The sequence below is a fragment of the Arvicanthis niloticus genome, chromosome Y (assembly GCF_011762505.2).
Source record: "Arvicanthis niloticus isolate mArvNil1 chromosome Y, mArvNil1.pat.X, whole genome shotgun sequence".
Taxonomy (NCBI): Eukaryota; Metazoa; Chordata; class Mammalia; order Rodentia; family Muridae; genus Arvicanthis; species Arvicanthis niloticus.
In genome coordinates, this window is record NC_133431.1 from 5527929 (window position 1) to 5537069 (window position 9141).

The window sequence follows — 9141 nt, forward strand, 5'->3', positions numbered from 1 at the left end:
ACTGAGATCCCTTCTGCCTGTGGGCGGGGTTTAGGCAACGTCCTGTGACGTCAGTGTGGGAGGAGCCAGGCCTCCTGAGTGATGTGACATCACTCGGGGGCAGTTGCACTTACTTATTTTGGTGATTGGTTTGTTTGAGATAGGCTCTGGCTGCATAGCTAGCTAGCCTCTCTTGGCGTGAACTTAAAACAGATTTGTAGTTTGTTTTAAGGTTAAAGATTTTTATAAGTTAACTTTTATCCTTTGCTTTATCTCCTTGAACATAGCATGGTTATCGAAAAGGCTAAAGTTCTCCATCCACTAATTTTGTTCTTAGGTGGCTCTCATTTGTATAGTTTATTTCTTTGTGTCACAGTTGTATTTGTGGATTGACTGTAAACAAAAGTGCTGTCATGGTGGAATACAGTTGTTCTAGCCAGTTGCTTCTTGCCAGGGTTACTTCAGTCCACTTCACAGATAAATTAATGTGAGGTTGTTGGTATCAGGCTCTCAACCCAGTGACATCACATCTGGGTGACTCCCACATAGTTGCCAAGGCAATAGCCATACATTCCCAGAATCCACTGGGTTACCTCACCTTTACCTGGGAGAGGCTCTATCACCGCCCATATAAAACAGGCAGAACCCCCGACTTCGCTCTCTTCTTCCATCTTCTTCTTCTATTTCTCTCCCCACCATCTTTGCCCTGAATAATCCCCTTTCCCTTTGGAATTGTTTGGTTTGGTGTTGTGTGTTCTAAGCTGCTTGTGGACTTCTAACAGAGGTGGGGTTTAATTTCTGGGAAACTTAATTGTTTACTTCTAGTTTGTTCTTATTTCTAAGATACTAACACACTAATACAGAGATCAGTATATTTGGAAGATTCTTAGACTCTAGTTCTCATTAATTTAATGTTTGTTAAAAACATGGTCCACTTTTCAGCCCCTCCTCTGGAGTTGACAGAGGGGAAAGAATCCCATTTGGGGAGAAGTAGCAGATCTTTGTAAATTTTGTTCTCCTCTGATTCTTAACTAATTTCCACTACTTGGGAGGCGTCTTTGCCTTGGGACAATTTTGTATAGACAACACAGTTTTAGTTTCCTATGGGGTTTGCTTGGTTTTGTGGGTTTTTTTTTTTTTCAAGTATTGACACCAAGCCCACCACTTCTTCAATGGTAGCCAAGTGCTGCATCCCTGATCCATATCCATAGTCTTAGCATCTATCTCAGTGTCAGCCCTGTCTACCCTCCTCAGTACACCATCAGTAAGAATTTTCTCACTGCCTTTCCTCAGTAGAAACCCTAGTGAGCATAAGGTGCTCTTAAATGAGTTATTAAATGAATTACTATTTATTTGTTGTTTTGTTTTTTTGTTTTTTTTTTTGAGACAGCATTTCTCTGTGTAGCCCTGGAACTCACTCTGTAGACCAGGCTGGCCTCGAACTCAGAAATCCACCTGCCTCTGCCTCCCAAGTGCTGGGATTAAAGATGTGTGCCATCAATTACTGATCATTATTGGTTATCAATCAGTATTGACAATTATTATTTACTGTTTATTGATTATTGATCGTTATTCCAGCACCGTCATCCCCCTGCCTCTGCCTCCCAAGTGCTGAGATTAAAGGCATAAACAACCACTGCCTGGCATATAATGTGTTCTTTTAATGAACTTCTTGGGGGATGCATTTGTATGGCGAATTTTTTATACTGTGTGTGTTTTCTTGAGTGGCTAGTATGACATGGTTTAAGGCCCATTTTAGGTCAGATGATAAAGGGAATATTTTAGTAGATTGTTTAACTAGTTAGCGGTAAAAAGTAAGTGACTGTTAGTTGGACTTATCGATGTTTTATGCAAAGTGAATGTTAAGTGTTGTTATTCAGTAGGGCATAGATTCTTTCTCCATCGACCCCTCTGACCCAGTTGAAAAATTGAGAAGTGTTTACATATGAGGCTTAAGTGGTAGGGAGGATGTTCTCTGAACAGATAGAACAGATAAAGCAACCTGAGAATAATTCATTTTGATAAGGTTTATTTGGCAGTAATCTTTTGTCTTGCATTAATCGGACATTTAAATTTTCAAATTTCCCATTTTCCTTGATAGAAGATCAATGAAGAGTACATTATGGTATAAAATCGACTTGGTTTTTTCTCTCCATACAGAAGTTCTGCCCACCATGTGGCAGTGTTGCAGGAAGCAAGCAGAAAATGATGGCTGGGAAATAGGTGTGTTTTAATGATTAATGATATTTACATGTCTAGATATTTTTTTGTTATTTTCATTTTATAATATGTCTTCAGGTATAACATGTGACTTTATACACCAACTCTGTATTTTCAGTGTTCATAAACTCTAACCCTTAAAGTTTATTTTACTGTCAAGGATTTTGTCCTGAGGAAGTAGATATTCTTGCACAGAACAATTTAATATATTTTAGTTTATCTCAGCATTGCTAGAAATACCGAGAGTTGGGAAAAATATATAAGTATCTAGTACATAGTACATAGTGTTTTCAGTTAATCATCTATACAGAGTAAAACATTTCTTCTTATGTGTCAATTTTTGAGAAAATAAGGTGAACATATAAAATTTTAATAATCAGTAAAAACAAATCATTTGCAGTTTGGACAACACATACCACTGTTGTCACCTGTAGCTTTACTTTAAAGACATGATAATGAAAACAGTGAAGCCTAATTATTTTAGGGTTAAAAAAGTGAAACTATTTATAAATCTGTCAGGGGGCTTTTAAGTTGATAGTGTGGCAGGGAGCTGTAACTGTTGTTTATTGTCTTGCCTTTTTTTGGTTGTAGGATCAGTACATGGCTGCCAAGATCCAGATGCTGGAGAAGCACTTCTGCTATGCAGGAGGATGGGACGCTGTCTGAAATATTTAGTGGAACACAAAGGTTGAGTACATTTTACTTTTTTGGTGCCCAATTTTATTGTGAACTTTTTAGGATTAAGAAAAAAATTGTTTTAATCCTCAATTATTTATAATCTGTATTATTTACTTTTCTGTTGCTGTAAAAAAATAAAAATAAAAAAATAAAAATAAAATAAAAATAAAACCAAGGTAGTTTATGGAAGAGGTTATTTTGGCTTGTGCTTCCAGTGGGATGAGACCATCATGGCAGGGAGCTTAGAGATCACATGATAAACCCCAAACATGAACAGAGAGAGTGAACTAGAATTGAGGCTAGTCTACATACTATCCTCAGAGCCTGCCCCTAGTGAGGTGTAGCCTGTTAAGTTACCACCAGGGTTCAGATATTTGAGCCTATGGTAGACATTCTCATTCAAACCACTACATTCCACTCCCAGGCCCCAAAGGCTCAGAGGCCATTGTTATAATTCAAAGTGTATTGAATCCTACTTCAGAAGCCCCCTTAGTCTTCCACAGTCTCAATAAAACCCTGTGAGTTTGAATAGTGAATTAACTTATTAACTTCAGCATACAATGGGACAGATAGACATTACTATTCCTAAAAGGAGGAATGGGGGCATAGTCAGAAAATGCTGGCCCCAACAAGACTGATATTGCAGCATGTAATCACTGAATCCCCAGCTCAGCAATTCCCAGCTGTGGGCCATGACCCATCTGAAACCAGATATTTATATGATAATTCATGACAATAGCAAAATGATGGTCATGAAGTAGCCACGAAAATAATTTTATAGTTGGGGGTCACCACAATACAAGGAACTGTATTAAAGGGATACAGCATTAGGAAGGTTGAAACCCTTAATATCTAGCTTAGTATCTGATATCAGAGGGCTTAGATGGCTCCATCCCTCCATCTTTTCTGCCTGTAGAATATATTTCTTTTTTTTTAAATTTTTTTATTTTTTATTTTTTTTCGAAACAGGATTTCTCTGTGTAGCCCTGGCTGTCCTGGAACACACTCTGTAGACCAGGCTGGCCTCAACCTCAGAAATCCACCTGCCTCTGCCTCCTGAGTGCTGAGATTAAAGGCGTGCATGACCACTGACCAGCTTTTTTTTTTCCAGAATATATCTCTTATAGGCTGGTTCCACTTCGTGTAAGCCACTTTTCCTGGCAGATGTCTCACAGCTTTGGCGTCTCCAACATCTTGGAGTCCATAGAGCAACCCAGGCTTCACTTCATCTCTTAGGATCTTCATGCAGGGACTCAGGATTAGGGTTGGCCCTGAGGTCTTTTGGGGTGCATGCTTGTGATTTTCCTAAGAAAGGAACTGATGTTTTTTTTTCTTTTTTTTTGCTTGAGAAAGGGTACATACACAGCAAAAAACATTTGGTTTTGCCAAAGAAGTCAGGAGAGGGCCATATTGTCTGTCTGAAAAGGGTATCTTCAAGGAATAGACCCTTAACAGGACTGACTCCATATTTGTGTTACTTTGTCTTTTGTTTTTTGGGGTTTTATTTTTGTTTGTTTGTTTTTAAATTTATTTGTTTTTGTTTTTCAAGACAGGGTTTCTCTGTGTAGCCCTGGCTGTCCTGGAACTAACTCTGTAGACCAGGCTGGCCTCGAACTCAGAAATCCGCCTGCCTCTGCCTCCCAAGTGCTGGGATTAAAAGTGTGTGCCATCAATTATTGATCATTATTGGTTATCAAATAGTATTGATAATTGTTGATTACCATTTATTGATTATTGATTGGTAGTGATTATTGATTGTTATTCTCTCAGCCTTATCCCCCTGCCTCTGCCTCCCAAATCCTGGGATTAAAGGCATGCACCAACACCATCGGGCACTATTTTACTTTTTATTATTTGGTCTTATTCTTTGGTGTCTTTGTTTTCCTCTGGTGTTTGGTTTAGGACTTAATGGTCCTTTCTGTGGTCCTTTCCAATTCTTTTATTAGTAGGGAGGGGCTGACTGCACAAAGACCCTTGGCTTTTGTGGTTGTGAGCCCTCTGATCTGTTGTCTGGGCTGTAGCCTCCAGTGTATTGATCTCAGGCAGTCTGCAGTGTAATAATTTGTGAGAACTGGTTTGGCTGTCCTGTGCCCTCTTTAGAAGTGTGTGAAGGTTGGGGGGGGGGGATATAAGAAATCAGAAAGGGTGCACGGGAAGGTTGACTTAGGGCCCAGAATCCTAGATCAGCTTCTTGTGTCTGTGAGAAAGCTTTGGAAAGATAGTTGCTGTTTTTTCAGATGCTGATCTCTAGTTGTGAAGGCTGCTTCTCTGGCAGCCTTGACTTTGGGTCCCTTGTTTTTCTTTCAGGGAATCACAACTATGTTGTGACATTAGCGCCACCTTGTGTCCCAGCTCAGGGTTGGGATGATACCTCTGGATGCCTAGGTTTGCTTGGAGCTTGGAGAGGGAGCCTCTCAGTCAGCACTTTGTAGACTTCTTAGACTCATTGCATGCTTAATTTCCACCCTGATGCAGCTTTAGAGTGAAGCCCTCATTGTTTGTTTTGTGGGGAATGGGGGGCCGATTTTCATATCAGCATAGTTCTGTTCTAAGCTGGACATAAGGTGTGCCAATTTGTTGCTAAAATTTCCAACCCTAAAAGCCCATATATATAAATGACACACAATCCAAATATTTTATTTATAAGTCATATGTCAAGATTGGGCAAATCTAATACAATACTGACTTATTTCCCAAAGCTAAGACTCCTTATTAATTGTGGTTTCTCCCAGCCAGGTGGTTCTGGTTCATAGTGGCTTCCTCCTCTCTTCTTCCTTCTCTCTTTTTCTTCCTCTACCTGCCACGCCCTTTTGAGCCTCCAGTCCCACCTTTCCCTGCAACACAACAAGAAAAAACCAAAAACAAAACAAAAGAAGAAAACATCCTGTTGCAGGATGATGCCCCAGGAAGGGAATTTATACTTGACATCCTATTGCCCCCAAGTTGAGTTTCTGTTTTTTCCTGAGTTTGTGGTTTTCCTTCCTTGGCTTGGTGTATATACTGAACCTGCTCAGTAAAGGCATTGGCATTCTCTCACAGTGAATGAGTGAGTCTGAGTCTTTCTTTAATCCCCCAGGCCTACGCCTGAGCTCGGTACTGCGGGCAGCTCCGGAGCTGTCAATCTCATACACAGTTCTGTCTGACAGATGACAATTTCAGACTTTCCCAAGAAAGTAGGTAAACTGCATAATGTCTGTCTGTTGCTTAAATGCACACTTTAAATATAGTGAAACACTTGTCACTTCCAATCTTAAAACTATGGGAATACTCTGAACACCAAAAGTAAAGCTTTCATCGCACATTCAGACCTAGTAATTTTACTCCCCAGAACAGTACAGTTGCCAAAAGTGCAGAGATCTATAAATCTATAAGCCGTAGCTGTCCTCCCCTCCTCAGATCCCCAGGCCTTTCCCACACTCACCTTCTATCTCTGTGTAGTTACTATACTGTAGTGTATATGTCATATACCAAAATATCCACATTTGATAATGATGCAACTGTTGTAAGTCTAACTTCATGGACTGTGAAAAAGTTATAGAGGCTGTGGGCTTAGATGATGACAGGGTTCCAGCTGGGTATAGACACGCAGAATCACATAGAAACTACCAGGACCACCTGTAGAACATTTCCTACAAAATAAATTTGAACTGTGAAAAACCTAATATTAATATTTTAATGGGTATTAAGAGAGAGAGTGAGCAGAGAGAGTTTTTTTTTTAAAAAAGACAGTTTGGCCTCACATAGACTTGGTGCAGGCCTAGAGAAATTGCCAAGTAATGTTACGTAGGAAATCATTTTAATGATACTGTAATTCTTTGCCTGTTGTACCAAAGAACTACAATAGTGTGTTTATAACAGAGATCTCTCTTTTCTTGTCTTCTTGTTTGTAGTTTATTGATTGCTTTGCTTCCAGCCCTAAAAAAAACAGTATTGGAGATTGAAAGAAACTGGCCTGTCAAATGCTGCTTTTGATTCTGACTTCAAAGATATTGAAAGTTTAGTAGAGAGAAAAAAGGTGGTGGCTTGGGCTGACCAAACTACCAAACATTCAAACCAAAGTGATCTTCCAGGGATGTCTCTTCTTGTGACCTTACCACTGCTTGGACCACATTCAGTCTATTCCTTGTTGTAAGTATTTTTATATTTTATTCCATAAATGGAAGCTTATTTCTAAGATTTTTTTTATATTTTTTATTTTTTACATTTATATTTATTTTGTTATATTTATTTTATTATATGACAATATAACAGTTGGTTTCTTTTAAATAGATTTTGTTATTTGATTACCACTGACAAAGAATCTAGCTTCTAAGTAATTTTAATTAACAAGAATCTCCCAGGACTTAACAGCATCTATATATTGATGTTCTGAATAACTGGCAGTTTCATTTACTTCCCATTCTTATTTAAATTTTAACTTCAATTAAGGGCTAAAGTATATAAAAATATTCTTGCAATTTATAATAACGTAATCTTAAAATCAACAAACACTATAGAATTCACTGTTTCTATTGACGTTTGTTATCATTTTTCTACAGATTGTGAATAAGATATTTTCATTGCAAAGCCGACATATAATCTTGGTTTAACATGATACTTTTTGCAGTATAGAATGTAGCAATGTGGATTGCCCTGTCTTTGAGACAGCCTGTAGCAATATGGATTGCCCTGTCCTTGAGATAGCCTGTAGCAATGTGGATTGCCCTGTTTTGGGGATAGCCAATGTTAGCAATTTGTTATGCTTATGTGCCCTCTGACTTGCACACTCTGTCTTCCCTTGAGCTCTCTGGGTTTGCTTCACAAATCAATTATATTGGTTAAGCCTAGGTTTTGTGAGGTTTCACTTGAAGATTGGCACATTTTGTTCTGCAATTGTTATCAGTTACTTAGTTTACTGTAAACAGTTTAAATCTACCTATATCAGGAATGTGCTTCATTTAAAAGTTTAAGAACTTGGGAAATAAATATGCAGTGAATTAATCAGGATTTTGGTGAGTAGTGCATCAGATTATTTTTGTGGGTGTTACTCAGAGTTTGCATTGCTGTTGCCGGATACGTAAGAATGGATTTATTTTGGCCAAAGATTTTGCAAAAGATCAGTCCATAGTCACAGGGACAGATCATACTGTGAGTTGAGGCCACATTCTGGAGAAGTTGACAGAGAGAGAACAGAGAATGAGGGAGGCAGAAGACCTTGAAATTCATGTTCCTGCCTCTTCCACTGATGAAACACACCCTCCCACAACAGCACATACAGCTGGTTTAACACGTGAATCTGGGTGAGGCATTTTATATTTATTATTTATTTTATTATTATTTTATATTCACACCATAGCCATATATATTTGCTTTAGTGCATTCATAGAACATGATTTGAAAAACTATGATTAGAAAACCAAAACTTTTTTTTTCAATTTAAGTACTTTATTGATATTTTGGCTCCCCCCAAAATTAATTTTCTGGTTTTAGATACTTTTAATATCAGATGCTGTTGGGAGCCGACTTTAGCAGAAAGCGGCTAGATCAACTTTGCAGCCATCTGGAACCATATACCCTGACGAAAGATTTGGTTTTCAATAGCCTGCAACAGCTGAAGCACACTCTGATATCCCACATATTTTGTGTTGCTGTTTACTGGCCCCAGCTGCAAGGTGCACGTGGTGGCCACGCCTGTAAGGCATGCAGTTCACGTGCTGTCCACGTGCTATCTACGCCATACATGCTTATAAGGTGCACGTGCTATCCAAGCCTGCAAGGCATTGCGGTACACGTGCTGTCCACGCTATAGACGCCTGTAAGGCTTACGTCATATCAACACCTGCAACGCACGTGGTATCCACGCGCCTACAAGGCACGTGGCAAAAGTCTATAAATAGCTCAGAATTCCCTTCAATAAACGAGACTTGATCAGAATCTCTGTTTTGTCTCCATTCTTCGCGTCTCTTCCCCTTTATCCCCACTCTCTCTCTCGCTAGACCCTGACCCTCGGACCGGAACGGGCAGTACGGGCTGCAACAAGATGCCTCAAAACCAAAACTGAGGAGACCATGTAACAGTCAGAAGTGTTGAATGTTGGATCACTTTGTGTCTTCGAGATACACTCTATCAAAAGTTTCCAAAATAAAAAAGATAGTGGCTGAACAATTGTGGCCTCTAGTGTTTATGATAAAGAATGCTATACCTAGTGCTTAGGAGGGCATACGTTTAATTTTTTAGTAAACTAAAATAGTAACACATTCTTTTTTTTCTTGGATTTCATTTTTT

The 9141-nt window shown here is 39.0% G+C and overlaps 1 long non-coding RNA gene across 1 annotated transcript in view; it reads left to right on the forward strand.

Moving 5' to 3' along the window:
• LOC143437378 (uncharacterized) overlaps positions 1-8790 on the forward strand; it is a 379856-nt gene extending 371066 nt beyond the window's left edge. Inside the window, exon 2 of the long non-coding RNA XR_013106871.1 lies at positions 8347-8790. This is a non-coding gene — a long non-coding RNA (uncharacterized LOC143437378). The remainder of the gene's footprint in view (positions 1-8346) is intronic.
• The last annotated feature ends 351 nt before the right edge of the window (positions 8791-9141 follow it).